The 18,750-nt window shown below is 47.2% G+C and overlaps 1 protein-coding gene across 22 annotated transcripts in view; it reads right to left on the reverse strand.

The window, feature by feature from the left end:
- ABLIM1 (actin binding LIM protein 1) overlaps positions 1-18,750 on the reverse strand; it is a 301,274-nt gene that overhangs the window by 158,873 nt on the left and 123,651 nt on the right. Inside the window, exon 1 of one of the 22 annotated variants that reach the window (XR_015241854.1) lies at positions 7,790-8,412. The exons of the other annotated variants lie outside the window; for them this stretch is intronic. The gene's annotated coding sequence lies outside the window, so the exon portion shown is untranslated. Of the gene's footprint in view, positions 1-7,789; positions 8,413-18,750 lie in introns of those variants that run through there. 22 annotated transcript variants of the gene reach the window in all.

The raw sequence follows: 18,750 nt of genomic DNA on the forward strand, positions 1-18,750 counted from the left end.
GGCTGAAGTCGGACGCTTAACCGACTGTGCCACCCAGGCGCCCCAATACTCCCTTTTCTAGACGGCTTTTTTTTTTTTTATTCCTTCGAAACACAACTCTTCCTTTGAACCCCCAAAGAATATTGTTTTATACCCATCCTACTGCCTTATTTCCCCTTGATTTGCGTTCTTCAGTCAGCACCCCTTCCAGCACCGGCTAATTCATTAACCTACTGAAGGTAGGAACTTTTCAGCGTATTGGGCAACTCCCAAAACGCCTTGCAGAGTGTAGGCCTTCAAAAGTCTGTGATGTGATCAATAAGCTACGGTTCATCGTTTCAGGTGGGGACCTTTGCAGATGGCAGAACTAGTTGTATCTTCCACATGAGCAGGTACAGCATAACTGGACTTCAGTCCAGCAGAAACCGCTCTCGCCATTGCCCCCAAAACTCTCTTCTTTGGTGGCTGTCCAGACAGGGTTCCCGTGAATGGCGCATAGACAGCAGTCCAGTAGACACTCGTACATCCCATGTGTTACTTACCGGACCCTCCATGGACCTGGGAACCCACAGCCCCCGCCATTTTTCTGACGGGTACCCTCCCACCAGCCACTCCGCTGTGAAATAACCTTGCCATCCTTTGCTACCAACTTCCGGTCGTTCTTAATTTTTCTTAAACATCTTTCTTCACAATGTTTCACGTAACGGGCAACAACAGAAAGAATACAGACGGCTAGAATATAGAGGAGCTAGAGTGGTGGTGAGTAAAACACTCCGCGCCTCAATAATAGATTTTAGCTCCTCGAAGACCAAACAGGAAGTTGTAGCCTTTGTGAGCCAAGACGTCTACTGAAGCCATCTTTTACCAAAGGTCTCTAAAGAGCTCTAAAACCCCAGTGAGAAGGCTCACCTGGCCCTTTGGGGATTAGGATTAATGCCTGCGGAGTGGCACTCCTGTGCTTGACTGCAAATCAGTGCCGCCTTCTCCAAGCCAGGCTGAGCCCCAGTCACTCCTGGGAAGAGGTGCTTTGGTTACCTTCGTCCCACACCCACCCCGCCCACCCTCTGCCCAACCAATGTCCTAGGCTGACAGCAGTATCTGGCCACCCGAATCTCACAGGAGGCCCGGTTTATCACGCACTATATAGCCTCATTCTACACTGTAGGAGAGGCGGCGAGAATAACAGTCTTGGCTTTCTCTTTGACTTCTGTGCACGGTTAGCGAAATGGAATGGAGAGGCTACTTGCAGAAAAGTTCTCACTTACCTGCTTGAAAGGCTGATCCTTTTACCCACAGAAACGGTGGATTAGCTAGACCATGTCAAAGTGTGGTCCCTGGACCAAGAGCATCAATGCCGCCTGGGAACTGCTAGAACTGCAAAACCTCGAGCCGTTCTCCAGACCTACTGAATCAAAAACTCTGGGAGCGGGGCGCAGAAATCCGTGTTTTCACAATCTCTCCGGGTGGTTCTGATGCCTGCTAATGTTTGTGGATCACTGGCCTAGGCAGTAATTTGCCGGAAGTATTAAGAAAGCCAGGATCTTCACGGTTAAGTCCAAATAGTCAAACAAATCAGCCTGTTTGATTGCATTAGGGCATAGAAACTAGCTCCTTGTGACCCTAGGGCACACTGGGCCATAATAGCATTAATCATGTCAATGTGAACACAAATACAATGTTTCAAAGAAAAGAGGTCAGGCATACAAATATTCACCCTCCCCAGTGTTAACAAAATTTGCCCTTGAATACACAGCTCCTGCCAATTTGGGATAAACATACCTCTCAGTATGAGTCACCATCAGGCCAACACACAATGAAATAGGAAGCTGGCTGGTTTCTACTGTGGTGTGCCCAGATCAGGCTCAACCACAATGGGAGAAATCTGCACCACTCACCGATCACTGAACCTTCTGAAAAGTTCTCTGGCTCTCTAATGCTGGCTCAGGAAAACACTCGGCATTTTGACCTTGGCACACTAGAGACAATATCAGGACTCTCCTTCTTGCCCCCCAAGGGCCGTGAATATGAGGTCACACAGAGGGTCGCCTCTTCAAAGTGAATCAGATGAGATTTGCATTTTGGTCGGGTGAGTCTACCTTAGGAGGTCGTTGCTGTGGGAATTTGGAAAAGTCCATTTGTTGTTCTGTAAAAGAGGGTGTTTGTGATGGAGTACAAGCTGTTTTATGCTTTCTAGCCACCTGACTGGGTAATTACAGAGGCAAGAGGCAGGGCCACCCAAAGTCTGGGAGTGGCTGGCTCAACCTGCAGCTTAGATGCTCACTGTCTCCATGTTCTTAACTCCACTCCCTCATCAAAAATCGTTCTCAAGAGCTCCAGGTAAATTTAAGTCACTGTGTTCCTCCTCTTAGATTTACTTATATGTGCAGCCTCAACTCCAATTATAGAAATGAAGTCTTCTTGAATTTCTGGGTAAACATCTTTTAGACATCTGTGGGTAGATGGCACAGGGAAATGGGTTTATTATTTTTTTAATGTGAAATTCTTTTCCGTAGCTTTGGAAGTCCCAGTATCTGGACAGCCCTACTGTAGTGAAGGTAGGCTGGGCAGAGTCTACTTCCGATGACAGTAGCACTTTCATTTAGATCATAGTAAGAGCAGTTCACACTTGGATTTTTTTCCTCTAAGGTGGAATACGACTGGAGCTTCCTTCCTTCCAAAGACGCAATGTTCAAAACCGAGTTGCGTGCATAAGTCACCCATCAAGACCATTTATTCCAAAACCTGTAACATCAGGTTGTCTCCCTTAATAGACAGCTTCTCTTTAGACCTTGTTTAGGAAGTATCGTTGTCATTGGTGAAAAGCTTGGGGCTTTTCAAGTTAAGGAAACAGTGAAGAAGCTAGACAAGCCCAGGAGTGGGGAGGGGAGGGGCATTAAGCATTAATCTGGGAAGCCGAGTTGGAAAACTGAACCGAAAAGAGGCTGTTAAACACCAAAAAGAGGCCTGAGGGGCAACTCGGACATGAGGAATAGCTACACCACAGAGAAAGATCTACTGTTCTCAGACCTCCCCAGAGATGGAACAGAAACGGATTTCAATTACATCAGGCAGTGTGCACGCACCTGAGTGGGTAGTGGCTGTGTGTTTCGGGGAGGGCTGGGGGGGGGCAGATACCACTAGAGGCAGCAACACTAGACGCCTGTAAAGGTTTTTTACAAGACTGTATACGAAGTCAACAAATACTTGAGGAGACAGCACTTTCTTAAGTCGCACAGGTGATTCAGCTGTTGTTTCATTTTCCCGGTGTTTACTTAGGTGTACAGAGTAATTCTAGAAGAATTTACAGAAGGGATGGGCCCTTGAGAAGCATTAGAAGGAAGCTGTACTGGAATTAGGTCTTTGACAAATACAGAAAAGGAGAATATAGGTATTTCCCGCAAGGGCCAAAGGGGCAGCGTGACACAGGCTGGAGGGAGGAAATGGCCTCCATGATGACTCAAATAGGACCAATGTGGGGAGAAGGGGAGAAGTACAATTAGCAGAGGTTTGGGAGCCAGATAGGACTGGGTAGAAAATCAGCTTCTCTACGTTCCAGCTAAGTGATCTCTGGCAGGTTTCTAAACTCCTGCGAGCCTTCCCTTCCTCATATATTAAAGGGGAGGAATACCACTGACCTTGACGGTTGAGAGATTAGAGACCGTGTATTTAAAGCTCTCAACACAAAGCCTGCCATTTAGTATGTGTTCAATAACCAGTGGATATAATAACATTAAAAATAAGACTAAAACAAGATGGGCTTGGTCAGGGGTGTGGAGGAGGTAATTTAAGGACTTGAGGAATCCTCAATGATCAGTAGGAAGCTCTGAATCTTACCTTGTCACTCATTTAGGTTTTTGAGCCGGAAATATGAGGACATCGGTGCCCTGAGAGGATTACTTTGGTGCCAGTCTGTAGGACACATTGGAGACACAAACACCACTGTTCTCAGAAGCTACCAAGAAACAAGATTGCCCTGTGTGTGTGTGTCTCTCCCATTCACCTGAATGTCAGGTGGAGAGTACACATTTCTCCCTCGAGGGTGGACTGAAGGGAGTTTCACTGGGTCCCACTCTACCTTAAGAGCAGGTTGAGCCACCCAACATTCTCAGAAACCAAACAAAAAATGGTGTGCCCAAATGTAAAACTCTATTTACCTTGATGTGTCTCCCTCACTGCTAAATTCTCATTCTCTCACATGGTTTCCAAACCATAAGCCTCCCTTATTATTTAAATCAGATGAGTGTTCACATAACTCAATCTCTAGGGTTTATTCTTTTTTTTTTAATTTTTTTTTTCAACGTTTATTTATTTTGGGGACAGAGAGAGACAGAGCATGAACGGGGAAGGGGCAGAGAGAGAGGGAGACACAGAATCGGAAACAGGCTCCAGGCTCTGAGCCATCAGCCCAGTGCCTGACGCGGGGCTCGAACTCACGGACCGCGAGATCGTGACCTGGCTGAAGTCGGACGCTTAACCGACTGCGCCACCCAGGCGCCCCTCTAGGGTTTATTCTTGTTTTCTCTGACAAAAATCATAAATCCCTTTCGTACTTTTAAAGCGGGCACTAGAACACACACAGAAGCTAGACAATTAGAGCTTTTAAATGAGGAGAGTGGGCCTCTGGAGTTTAGGTCGATGAGAGCGTATTCAGGAAGGCACATATTGACTGATAAACCCGCCAAACTCTCTCCTGCTCATCTGTCACAGGATGCAGCAAGGGTAAGGCGTCCTTGAACACATCAGAGAAATAACCATTTCATCAAGATTCCGGGATCAATAAGCGTCTACAACTGGAAGTGGACAGGCGACCGGTTAGCAGAAGAAAAGATAGCGAGGGTCCAAATGTATCAGCAAATGCTATTCCACACTAGGAGAGGTGTTATCTACAAGCAACCTTTCTCTCCCGTCAGGGTCAACCCCAAACCAGATACATGCAAACTTTACCCAGGAGAGAAAATAAGGGCTCGAACCAAAGCGAGCTAAGCCATCCTAAGTGGTGAGCACAACGCAGCATCCATTATCACTCCTTCACAAGGGCCCCCGCGTTCCTCAGGATGGACGTGCCATGAACTAAACCTGCTCAGGGGAGACCTGTGTCAGCTCCGGGAGGAAGAAGCGAGGCGTCTCTGGGAGCAAGAGGAAACGGAGAGGACTAGAAGAGTCCGGGGATGGAGAAGACAAAGGTTCGGGTCCCACCTCTGAGCACAAGCCAGTCTGTTTCAACTGTTGAGAATCTAGGATGGGCAGATACTAGGTAAGCTGTGCACAAGAAAATTACAGATGGAGACGCGGTGCTGCTTCAGAGGGGCTCACCACCTAGCGAGAGAGCCAGCGGACGTCCACACACTGTCCTAAGTGCAGTCACCGCTCCACGCACGCCATCTGATGGAACACAGAGGATGAACCCTTGGTCCAACCACCCGCTGTGTTGACCCTGAACAATTTCCTGACCCTTTCTGAACCCCCGTTTTCTCCTCTCCAGGATGAATGCCTGGACCACGTGCTCCCCTGTGCCCGTCTCACTTTAAAAGCTATGGTGGTAGCTTTCTTTCCACAGAATCTCTTGTGTACCTGCCCCCCATCCTGCCTTCCTCTGTTGTTGGCTGAGGTTGGTGCAATCGGAGAGCCGGGAGGTGGCAGCACGGACTGGCACAGACCTCAAAATAAAAAAGGAACAGCCTTTAATCGGTGGCTAAGGGCAAAGATAGTACTCGTATGTGACCTCTCAGTGGCCCATCCCCACGTTCCAGTTAGAAAGTGGCTACTCACTTGTAAAGTGAGCGTGAGCCCAGCCGATCAATCTGAGCCTGGGGACACCTGAAATGACTCAGAAAAGCAGTTGCTCTTTGGGGATCCCTGATCCGTGGTTTAGAGCAGGTCTGGGGCTTTCTTGGGCTCCATGGGAATGGAATCAAGAAGCGGCTTTTGTAATCCCCTTTCCCATCACCCACAAATTACTTATATTGGGGAAACAAACTCCAATCCATGAGCAACAGAGATCAGGGCTGGGGTTATTCTAGTCGGGTGGAAGGTACAAACAGAGAACCCTGGCCTTTATGAAATGTCAGCATCTGTTTATGCTACTCTGAAAGTTCCTGAAAACATCCCCCAAAGAGAGGGAACATCATTAGAAGCATCTTTATTCACACCAAGACATTTCACTCGATTACCACCTCCTCAGTGAAAGACCAAAGCTAATTCAAGAGATTATTAAAGAGGGGCGCCTGGGTGGCGCAGTCGGTTAAGCGTCCGACTTCAGCCAGGTCACGATCTTGCGGCCCGTGAGTTCGAGCCCCGCGTCGGGCTCTGGGCTGATGGCTCGGAGCCTGGAGCCTGTTTCCGATTCTGTGTCTCCCTCTCTCTCTGCCCCTCCCCCGTTCATGCTCTGTCTCTCTCTGTCCCAAAAATAAATAAACGTTGAAAAAAAAATTAAAAAAAAAAAAAAGAGATTATTAAAGACACACAGGAGCAGAATGGATAGAGCAGAACCACGTTTCTCTTTGTCCCAAGGTGCAGCCTTAGCACGGTTAGCTGTCATGATCCCATTTCTCCAGCCATCCGTTAGTATAACAAAACCAAACTGAGTTTCCAGCAACAAGAATCCATTTGCGTTTGGCGTGTTTACCTCAAAGTTACTCCGTATAGGGGCTCTCAGTGAAAACGGATGCAGATGCATCATTGAAATGGTTCAAGGAAGCCCCAAAAGAACAGACATCCGTGTTGACGGAGAAAGTCATGTCCCACAGCAAGAAAGCGTGGCAGAATAAATCCAAGCTTACCAAAGAGCAAAATTAAAGGGTGGTTACTCACATTTTAAAATCATGTGTTTAAGGTCCCTAAGACATATTATTAAGAGGGGGGAAAAATCAAGTCACAGAAAAACGACAGAATGGTCCTGTTTTTATACTCCTTCTGACTCTCTCCCTCTCTCTCTCTTAACCTCTCTAGAAGGATACACAATATTGATGAATGATAAGGGGGAATTGAGGTGGACAGGGTAGGGGCAAGACGCTTCCACTTTTCGCTCTCTATTCTGTAGCATTTCACTTTCTTAAGATATATTTTAGGTATTAGTTGGATCATTAAAACCAAGGATTGCTGTGTTCTTTTTACATTTTTCAGATAAGCTAATAATTTAAACTAGAATTCAATTCTGAAAAATTTACAATTCAGGACCACACCCAGTTCAAAAAATAACGCACACCTGCGCGGAGTGCCCTGCCTTCTCCCTTTTGACATTCTCCTCGCCACCTGATTTGCCACCTTTGAGAGCGCATCCTTCACAAAGGTGTCTGGAGGGGTGATCAGGGATACCGTGGGAAGGCCAGGGGATTAAAACAGCACACCTGAGACCCTCCAAACAGCCCGCTTCTCTGCTCAGCCGGTCCCAGCTAGGCCGGGTCATGTCCCAACACGGCACAAATCTGGCAAAAGGACCCCTTCGTTACACATCGTTAGTAACTTATTGATTTGAGGGGGGCGGGTGGTGAGGAAGAGAATGAAGGCTCGCTAGGCTGGGGGGGGGGGGCAGGAAGGCAACTCTCAAACACAGCGAAAACATTCAAGATGCAATTCCAAATCAAAAGAGACACACATTAAGGAGCTCAGCTGTACAAACACTCCAGAAATAGGATGCGCTTCAGACGCCGCGGCTAAATTAAAGGTTCTTAATGACTTCACAATACAGAGGGTCTCGCCCCAAGAATATGTCTGCCTGGCTTTCGACTGATCGTCCCCCATGAGGTGGCCGAGCCCCGCAGCACCATTGCAACTCCTGCAACCATGCACAGGGATCGATATTTATAATTACCTTTCTCCTTCACCATGGCAACCGGGTCCTCTGGCGAGCAGCGCCGAAAGAAACAGCAGTAAAGTCTGGGAGCGGGAGCGCTCCTGGGCGGACAGATCCGCGGTGCAGACGCTGCGAGGAAAAGCCCCCCGCATCCACTCGCGGGGTCTGGGGCTTCTTTCTAAAATCCCGCCCCCATCCCGGGGGGCCGAGCTCCCGAGCCCGCCCCGCGATCGCCGCCGAGTGGCGGCCGCGCCCAGCTCGGGGACTCTGCCCTTGAGCCGAAACCTCTCGCTACAGCAGCTGCTGCCGTAACAAATGCAAAATTCCACTGTCCTAATCTCTGGTCACTGACACCACTTTGCATTCCTCGAGCCCAGGCCCTGGAGAACCGGCAACAAAACGCTCCCTTCCCGGAGCCTGATAAATCATTGCCAGAAGAGGGGGGCCGAGGAACGGCCAAGGGACTGTTTCAATAAAACTAGTCAATTGTTAGCTCATTAGTTTCCTATCACCGCTGCTCCCTATTCTTATTCCGGCTTCGTTCGGACACACGGAATAAATAAAATTAACCGTAGTAGAAAAAACGAGAAATAATGCTAGTGACTCCAAGCTCATTTTCTTCAACTTTGGAGGCTCAACTATAATGAGTGAAGATTGGCCCTGGCGCTCCCCTCCCCCGCCCCCGCCCCCGGTGCCTCCCAGCCCGGCTCCCCGTCCCCACCCCCCTCCTTGGTTTTCCTGAATGGGGGACAGAAGCCGGAGGGGATCGAGACAATGAGAGCCAGCCCGGGAAGAGGATCTTTCAGGATTCAGTTCCTTCCAGGATCATATTCAGGATCGAAGCAAAAATCTGACTTATCCAGTTAGGTAGGATTCCGACTTCCACCTTCTCTCCACTTCATTAGCGTTTTCTAGACAAGCCCCTCGGATATGTGTATGAGAGCCGGAGGGACACTATCCGCAAAGTCGGCGGCAAACAGCCACACCCGCGCCCCTCAAGCCCCTGAGCCCGGCGCGCAGCCGCACTGGCTGCTGACAAGGCTTTGGATTTCTGACCCACGGGGTCACAGGTCAGTCTCCAAAGAGCAGGGGGCTTCTGGGTTCCCAAAGTCCACGCCCACCCCAATCCAGCACCTGTCTCCCGAACCCAGATCCTCCGGCCCCACCCCCAGCCCGGGCCCCACGTTACACATCTCCACCACGTGGGAGAAACGTGACGAGCAAGAGACAAAAAGGCAGACGCAGCCCCACTCGGGGAGAACAGCAGATGGCCAACACATCTTTCCCAACTGGAATGCACAGCCAGTATTAGACTGTATTTACTGCAAATATTGTAACGTGTTGGGTCTAAGAGAGCCAGGGTAACAGAAAGGAATGAAGTCAAGCAACCTGCCTGGGAGGTTGTTTATAGCCAACGTGAGGTTTAGTGGGGTGGGGAGGCCCTTTCCTGCTGGTTTTCTGATGGGTAACAGTAGCAGATCTCGAGCAGCTGTGACATTCCTACATCTGTGACTCAGGGCTTTACTATTAATAGCTTGAGTGTCTCAGCCGGGAAGGGCTAAGTCCCCTCCAACCCCTGAATCGTCTTTTCTACGAAACGTACTTTGCTCCCACTGCTCCCTGCCCCCGCTGCAGCCCCACGGGTCATGTTTTTCCTAAGTCAGCAGCCAGCTGGAGTCTAAGTGCTCCTTGAAGCAGCTTTACCTACCTCCATTCATACACAGGAGCCAAGCATTAGAGCAACGCCCCGCAAGTCCAGGGAGATGGGCGGGGCTCAAGAGCGGTGCAGGGAGCAGGGACCGAGTCGTTGACAGTCCCCAGTTTTCATGCACTAAAACTTCACCTGTCTGCTCCTGCCCCTCTCCCCCCAGTCACCCCCAGAGCTCGTAAAGAGACGCTGACAAGCAAAATTAACCTCAGAGAAGTGGAGTTAGTTTTGTGTTGTGAGCCTAGCAGGTGAATTTATTTTATTGTATTTTTGCTGCATAGGCACCGAGGCACTTCTCTCCGACGCTTTCATGTTATTCAGCTCAAAGCTAAGGGAACAGGGCTCTCTCATCCTTCTCCTTCCTTCTGCCGCTCACTCTGTCCCTCTCTCCCGATTGGAATGAGACAGAAAAACACCACTGGGTTTCTAGTCCAAATCCAATCCTACCTCAAGGTTCCCGATATTGTAAATGCAATTAGTTCAACTTCTCTCTTACTCGGGATGACCATTTTTAATCCTGAGATTTATTAACCAAACTGGCCCCTATTACAGTTCTGAACATTCCTGTATACGTCGGTGGATAAAGTGCACAGAAAACCTGATTTAGAAAGGCTCTCTGGCAGCTTTAGAGACTAAGCTAACAGAGTGACAGTTGGTGCCTATTCATTTTCAGAGAAGCCTTTCCTACAGGAAAATACTACATAGTGGTTCAGAGAGATTCCCTCCCTCCTGTGTTTTCCATGGAAAGAATTTTCCTGCACCACAAAGTGAATGAGTCACCGGGCATTTAGTTGCTAAATAGCAGTCATAAGTTCCCCCCAACAATCAGGCACTGCTACTTTAGGATAAAAGCATCCACTGGGTACTTTTAAGATAACCAAAGAGGGTATTACTAAAGTTATTTTTGGAATGTGGGAGAGTAAAACTAAATTGTTTTTGTCTCCTTGCCTCTGGCCGACTGGTTAAGAGCTTAGAGAACAGAACCAAAGCCTGGATGTTTTCTCCTTTACCAGTGGAAGCTATAAGCGGTGCAGCAAAATAAAATGCAAGAAAACTATGAAAAATGTAAGGTTCACAAGATGGCAGGCCCTTTTATTCTTATTTTTAGAGATGGTTTCCAAAGAACTTATCTCAATCTCATTCCATTCTCAAATGAGATAAGACTTCCTAATAACTGACACCAACCCAAGGTTTTATTTGTTGTTTTATTCGCCCAAACTCACTCAGTGCTGTCTTCCTTTTTCATTCACTCACAAAATGAAGCAAGCGTTGTCTACAAGTGACCAAAGGGCAGCAACCATTTTGTGGGAGAGAAAAGCTATGCTAGCACACAGCCACTCTTGGCAAAAATACAAGAGTGCATCATTTCAATAGAAGCCACGCCAATCGAAAGGGAAATGTTGCAACCAGAAAACAGAGAACCTGGCGGAGCCCTCTTCCTCGTTGTCCTCTCTCTTCAACAGACCACCGATTGCCTATTGCTTGGGCACCTGTACGGCGGGAATTTCAGGACCCCTCTGTGACTCCTGGACCCCAGGCTTCTAGGTATCGCACATCCCTCAACACATTAGGACCCACTGGCACAAGAGTGTGCAGAATCCTTTCTAGCAGAATCCAGCTGAAAGAAAACTCAAGATGGAGTTCCTTATTTGCTTTCTGTTTGATGTTGACATCGATCAACCTCACTGCAGACATTTATGGAGCACCGCCTGTGTGCCAGGTACAATGGGGCTGGCAAGTCAAACACAAGAGGAGAGAAACCACTGCTCTGGGGTTGCTTAACATCTAGTGGAGGAAGTGCACACACACTAATATTCTCAATAAAATAAGGAAGGTGTTAAAGATAGAAGTAGGGTGCAACGGCTTCCAGGCAGTGCTGAGCACCAACTGGGAGCTGGGAGAAGCTTCCAGAAAGAGTGAGAAGGCAAGCAAAAGCTGCCAAGTGAAGAAAGGGGGTAAGATCATTGATTCCAGGCAGAGGTAGCGGGGAGCAAGAAGACGTCAAGTAGCTCACTGCTCAGGGAGAACAGGAAAAGGCTCAAGCTAGGGCTGGGATGGTAGTTCACAGAGGGCTCTGAATGCCGCACTAAGGAGGCTGGACCTTGGAATTGATGTGCTTACAGTCTCAAACCTGGGCTACCTGTTTCTTTCCAAATTAAGTTCAAAACACTTTCGCTTCATCTCAAAGTCTGCTGCGGTCTGTTTCCAACAATATTGCCCCCTTCCTCCAAATTAGGTGTGCGGGTGTATGCATATCCAGGGAATGTCTATGTTTACTAGTTTATTTAAATATTTCCCTGATAGAAATACAAATCAAAGCCACACTGAGATACCACCTCACACCGGTCAGAGTGGCTAAAATGAACAAATCGGGAGACTATAGATGCCGGAGAGGATGTGGAGAAACGGGAACCCTCTTGCACTGTTGGTGGGAATGCAAACTGGTGCAGACGCTCTGGAAAACAGTGTGGAGTTTCTTCAAAAAATTGAAAACAGATCTACCCTATGACCCAGCAATAGCACTGCTAGGAATTTACCCAAGGGATACAGGAGTGCTGATGCATAGGGGCACTTGTACCCCAATGTTTATAGCAGCACTTTCAACAATAGCCAAATGATGGAAAGAGCCTAAATGTCCATCAACTGATGAATGGATAAAGAAGCTGTGGTTTATATACACAACGGAATACTACGTGCCAATGAGAAAGAATGAAATAATGGCCTTTTGTAGCAACGTGGATAGAACTGGAGAGTGTGATGCTAAGTGAAATAAGCCATACAGAGAAAGACAGATACCATATGTTTTCACTCCTATGTGGATCCTGAGAAACTTAACAGAAGACCATGGGGGAGGGGAAGGAGAAAAAAGTTACCAACAGAGAGGGAGGGAGGCAAACCATAAGAGACTCTTAAATACAGGGAACAAACTGAGGGTTGATGGGGCGTGAGGGAGAGGGGAAAGTGGGCGATGGGCATTGAGGAGGGCACCAGTTGGGATGAGCACTGGGTGTTGTATGGAAGCCAGTCTGACAACAAACTATACTAAAAAAATATTTCCCTGATAAATAGAAGGAAACGGTAGCCATGTACATCGCACACACAGCATTTTAAGTAACTCAGACCATATGGGATTGTAGTGATGGCTTCATGTCCATGGCTTCATGTCACAGCCATGTAGGCTGTGAGCTCCATGAAGGCAAGTAGGGTTTCACATTTTTCTCCCTTCCCAAGGGTACACTCTGCAGGCCTCCGGGGATAGAAATACTAGGGGTGCTTTGAATGTAAACACCAAGACATCTTGGTCCCCACCCAAGATCTGATGATTCAGATTCTCTGCAGAGGAGGCTGGAGCTATAGCCAGTTCTCTAAGTGACCAAGAATCACCGCCCTAGCACACTAGCCTGTAAAGCAGGCGAATGTGAGATGCACAAACACAGCTACACACCATGCTGCCACATCTAAAGAGCAACAGCCCAGTTGGTTAAGCGTCCGACTTCGGCTCAGGTCACGATCTCACGGTTCGTGAGTTTGCGCCCCGCGTCGGGCTCTGTGCTAACAGCTCGGAGCCTGGAGCCTGCTTCGGATTCCGTGTCTCCCTCTCTCTCTGCCCACCCCCCTCCCCCTGGAGCTCTGTCTCTCTCTTTCTCTCAAAAATAAATAAACATTAAAAACTAAATAAATAGCAACAGCACAGTCAGTTAAGCATCAGACTCTTAATTTCAGCTCATGTCATGATCTTGTGGTTGGTGAGTTCGAGGCCCGCATTAGGCTCTGCACTGACAGTGAGGAGCCTACTTGGGATCCTCTCTCTCCCTCTCTCCCCCTACGCCCCCAACCCCCCGTGCTCTCTCTCTCTCAAAATAAATAAATAAAATAAACTTTAAAAAAATAAGTAAAAAATAAAAAGCAATGCCTCTTGGTTAGCTAAAATAACAATCATCCGGACATTCACTGCTAACTTAATGGAAATTTATTGGAAGTGAGGATTCCAGAGTTTCTTATGGCCCGAGACAAATTCCTAAATGTCCAGGCCCTCTTGATCTTACTCTCATGTCCTCAACAGAGAATTCCTAGGATTTTTTCCATATGAATCTCACTGACTCGAGGCCCAGCAAAGTTCTTTTCCATGAATTCTTCAAGTCGAATTATTTCACATTTGTATGCAAAATTCCCCCCACTGTCCTTCTCAGAAGCCAATGTTGAATTTGGATCTGAGCAATAGTTTGCAGCTTAAGAAAAACTACTAAGGTATAAAGCTCCCTATAAATAATCCACTAAAGATATAAACTGCAGAGTGAGCATAAAACAAGCCATTTTCCTACGTGTGTCCTAGAACCTATTACCAGAATTCACAGGATCTCTTGATAGTAAAAGTGTTTCGCGGAGGAGTTTAGCCTAATGGAGGCATGTGAGAAGTTCACAAGAAATACAGAAATAGGTCTGAATTACTTGGGAAAAGACCCCTCAAAAAAAAAAAAGGCAGTTTGTTTTTAGCTTTATCTTCTTTCCTTATTAGTTTCTAGGTAGAAATACAATGAGTGGGCAAGAACAATCCAGATGCTACATCATCTAGAAATCCAATGGCTTCCCGAGCAACGTTCTCTTTTTTTCTGGTACTTAGTGCTGCCAGCGCCCTGAGCTTGACTACATTGCAGTGAAGGATTTACATGTCTATTTTTGCAAAAGGCTCTGGGCTTTCTGAGGGAAGGGGTCACCTGTGAGTATCTGTATTCACGCAGTGACAGGAGCAAAGTAGGAACGCAATATTTGATGAATATTAAGAATAAATGGCCCTAGCTTATCATAGTAAGTCAAAATAAGTATTCATTTTATTTTTTTTTCAGTTTGATAATCAAATAGACCGATTTAAAAAATCTAACTGAAATACAATAAAAGTAAATTCAGTCTCATAGGTAAGTCAACCTAGCAGTTGCGTGAAAGATGCAAAGCCATAATTCACCTTGGAGAGAAAGCAAGCTGAAAAGAAATGTAACCAGGCAGTCGTCTTACCGAGTCCCGTTAGTAACTAGCCCTCGATATCACTTTTGTCACCATTTACAGAATGTTTGTAATGCGTCAGCCACCATTCTATCACCTCATTTAATCCTTGTAACAACTGGATGAGATAATGTTATTACAGCCTCGCACATGAGGGAAGAGATCTGTCAGAATCCAAAGCTTTGTCGGGCCTTCCCTTCCACAGAGGTGGTGAAAGAGCCTTTCTCCCTCTCTGTGACCCTCCCCCGTTCATGCTCTGTCTCTGTCTGTCTCAAAAATGAATAAACGTTAAAAAAAAAATGTTTTAATGTTTATTTATTTTTGAGAGACACAGAGCATGAGCGGGGAGGGGCAGAGAGAGAGGGAGACACAGAATCCGAAGCAGGCTCCAGGCTCCTAGCTGTCAGCACAGAACCTGATGTGGGGCTGAAACCCACGAGCTGTGAGATCTTGACCTGAGCCGAAGTCGGATGCTTAACCAACTGAGCCACCCAGGTGCCCCAACATATCACGCCTTTAAGGTATAATTCACTCACCCTGTGGAATCATTCTCAAGGACTAGCATTCCTATGGTTTCCGTAGAAAGAGAATTTTACAAATTTGTGGTGTGTGTGTGTGGGGAGGGGGTGGATCAGAGAATTTTTGCAGGGTTAACAAAGCCTACGTTTGCCCCCCACCCTTTGTTTCACCTTACAACTCTAATTACTCCCTGGCACGCTCCCGGAAAACTACTTCTCTCTCATTCTCCCCAGACATCTCCTCCATCATCTGTGGGACAGGCCAAAGAAGGCACGCAAAGTGCACAGCCATTAGCGCATTTGCTGCCACCGAAAAGGGTGGCATTGTCACCCAACACACGTCTCAGTGGGTGTCTCCAGTTCTTGGTGCAAGAAGAGAAGGGGCCATGGGAACTACGGTGTAGGCAACACTAGAACACGTACGAAAACGTAGGCATTAGTTTCACGCATATGTAAGGGAAAACGAAGTCCTGAGGCAAACCTGCCCAAGGTTACACGGTTACTTAGAAATGGGTCAAGACTCCTGATGTCTTACCTCTCTCTACCCAGTGGTTAGTCTGCTATGTCACACTGGCCACATGGGCGGCCTGATCAGACACAAGCCAGGGTTTGAATTCCAGCTCCGCCAGAGGCAGAGTAACCTTGGGCACAGGATTTTCTGTCTCCGGGTTTCAGCAGTCTCATCCGGGAATGGTAGTAATACGCTCCGCTTGTAAGGAGGTGAGAACAGGGCTGCTTCGAGGGCACGCGGCCTGTGCAATTACACAGGGCCCGGGCTCAGAAGGGCCCTCCATTTGGTGTGATGCTTTGATCGCATCACACTGATGTCTGTAATAATTTTATCTCTGAACTTGTGTTTTACAGGTGACATCCACTGGGAGAGTGGAGCATGTGCGTGAGCAGAGGAGACAGACGCAGAATGGTAACGCCATTCCTTTGCATGTGGTGTTTGCAGGGCTCCATGAGTACAGATCTCCAGGGGACCAAGGTTCATGCTGGGAGCTCACGGAGACTCCAGGCGATGGCAAGGCAAGGGTGTTACACCCACCACCGAATTAACCAGGGGAGCTGAGAGGTCGGTCTCCATTCAGATCGGAACACTCACTTCAAGTGCGGAAAGAAGGCAATGGTGAACGGTCTTCTGGAAAACAATCAACCAAGGAACCCTATCTTATCCTTTCCGACTCCTGTTACCTGTGCTAGCCAACCATTTACTGAACATGATGACATCAAACAAAGGGAAAGGTAGGACGACCCATTTCCTCCTTCCCTCCATCAAGAAGCCAAAGACAGAGAGCGCTGGGACGTGCATGCATCACGAAGCAAAAGAAAAAACAGCTGAGTTAGTTGTGTGCAGAATTCACGCTCTTCTTTAAAGAATGAAATACATACGTGTCTACGACCTACGAGATATAAATTGTGTAACTTCGGTGATTCTACCTCATATCTGATGCTCTCCTACTTGCATTTAAAACGGGCACTGCGGGGCGCCTGGGTGGCGCAGTCGGTTGAGCGTCCGACTTCAGCCAGGTCACGATCTCGCGGTCCGTGAGTTCGAGCCCCGCGTCGGGCTCTGGGCTGATGGCTCGGAGCCTGGAGCCTGTTTCCGGTTCTGTGTCTCCCTCTCTCTCTGCCCCTCCCCCATTCATGCTCTGTCTCTCTCTGTCCCAAAAATAAAATAAACGTTGAAAAAAAAATAAATAAAAAAATAAAACGGGCACTGCACAATATGAACATGAAAGGTCCAATTCATGTTAATACTATAAAATTTCACTCGGGACATTAACTAGCAAAGGAAAACACTATGCCAAGGTGAGAGAGACGGTGTGAAATAAGGGAAAAGGCTTTATATTTTGGTCCCTTTAATGGGACTTTATTCCTGCACTTTACACAAGGGGCCCCACGTTTTCCTTTTGCACCGGGCTCTGCAAATTCTGTGCTGGGCTCGGGGTGAGGATTAGGGACACGAGACAGAAGAGCCCTGCGCTGAGACCCACTATGAGAAAGGGCAGTAACGAATGTTATTGCTTAGTTTCTCATTGCCTCCTCGATTGACAACAAAATAGGATAGGCTTGAAAACTGTAAAATTCCAGTTTTCAAAACCATTTTAGGATATCAGGAGCCTTTTGAAAACATCGAATCTGGGGGATTTAACTTACAACGCCCTGAAGGATTTTAGTACCTCCTGATCCCTCGGTATATGACCTTTGCTGCCAAATGAGACAAGGCATGTGATGCCAACCATTAAAGAAAGAAGGGGCATCGATGTGAGGTATCCTCCCAGGAAGACAAAATTACTCTCCTCAGCCCAGGCACTCATCCAGCAAGTATTTATTGAATGCTTCCTAAGGGTCAGTGCCTGTTCTAGGAGCTGGGATATCACAGTGAACAAACCAGAAATCTTTGCTGGATGGAGTTTACATTCTAGTTGAGGAGGGGGAGGGGGGCTGATATAATAAAATATATACGCAAAAAATATATATAGGATATAAATGATAAGAACTATGGGAAAAAATCAAGTCTAGGGGATAACGTGTTGGGGAAAGGAATTGGGGTTCCGAGTGGGTGGCCTAGGAAAGCCTCTTTGAGAAAGTACCATTTGAATAAGCTGACGTAGGTAGGAGTGTAAGCAAAGTGTCATCTGAGGAAAGAGCATCTCAGACAGAGTGAACAATAAGCCCAAAGGCCATAAGGTCGAGCTCACCTGGTATGTTCAAGGCACTGAGGAGGCCAGCGAGGCTGGAGGCAGGGACCTTGCAAGGAACTTGGGCTTTAAATGTGAGTGAGGTGGAAAGACCTGGAGGGTTTGGGCAGAGAAAGTCATACTGTCGACTGGTCATTTCCTGGCCAGGATCCTCCCAGCTTCTGTGTGGTAACCAGAGTAAAGCAGAGTGGGCACAGATGTAGAGTGTTGAATTTGTGCGTGAGATTAAAAAAAGAGCTTAAGAGTGAGAGGGTGATACGATACAATGAGATGAAGGAAAGGATTATAGAAATAAGGAATGAAAACTGAGGACCAAGAGAGTATCAATAGCAATGAATGAAACACTAAAGAACAGAACAGACACTGATAAAATATCTAATTCCTAGCCTAGGAAAAAGCTTGAAACGATCTCAACGGATGCAGAACAAAGCATCTAAAACCAAGAGAGAAAACCAATAGATGTTCGAAATAAAGGAAGACTTAAAAAGGAAACCAAAACTTTATGTCCTAGATGTGCACATAAGAAGCAGAGGCTATATTCAAAGATGAACCCACCAGGACTTCCTGGAAATGAAAATAGGTAAGAAATGGCAGACTTGGGGCGCCTGGGTGGCGCAGTCGGTTAAGCGTCCGACTTCAGCCAGGTCACGATCTCCCGGTCCGCGAGTTCGCGCCCCGCGTCGGGCTCTGGGCTGATGGCTCAGAGCCTGGAGCCTGTTTCCGATTCTGTGTCTCCCTCTCTCTCTGCCCCTCCCCCGTTCATGCTCTGTCTCTCTCTGTCCCAAAAATAAATAAACGTTGAAAAAAAAAAAAAAAAAAGAAATGGCAGACTTAAAGAGTATAGACATAATATTTTGGCAAAATTTGATACAGAATGCGAAGTCCAAGTCCTAGCCCAAGCTTCTGAACTTCCAAGGGTATCATTCTCCATTTATCCAGGCAGAAAGAAACCTATAGAAAAGAGAAAAGGTTGGGCTCACCTCAGACGTCTCAACGGCAACAGGGATGTGTAGAAGACCAGGGGGCAATACCTGGAAATCTTCAAGAAAG

The sequence above is a fragment of the Puma concolor genome, chromosome D2 (assembly GCF_028749965.1).
Source record: "Puma concolor isolate L17-30 chromosome D2, mPumCon1.1.hap2, whole genome shotgun sequence".
NCBI lineage: Eukaryota > Metazoa > Chordata > Mammalia > Carnivora > Felidae > Puma > Puma concolor.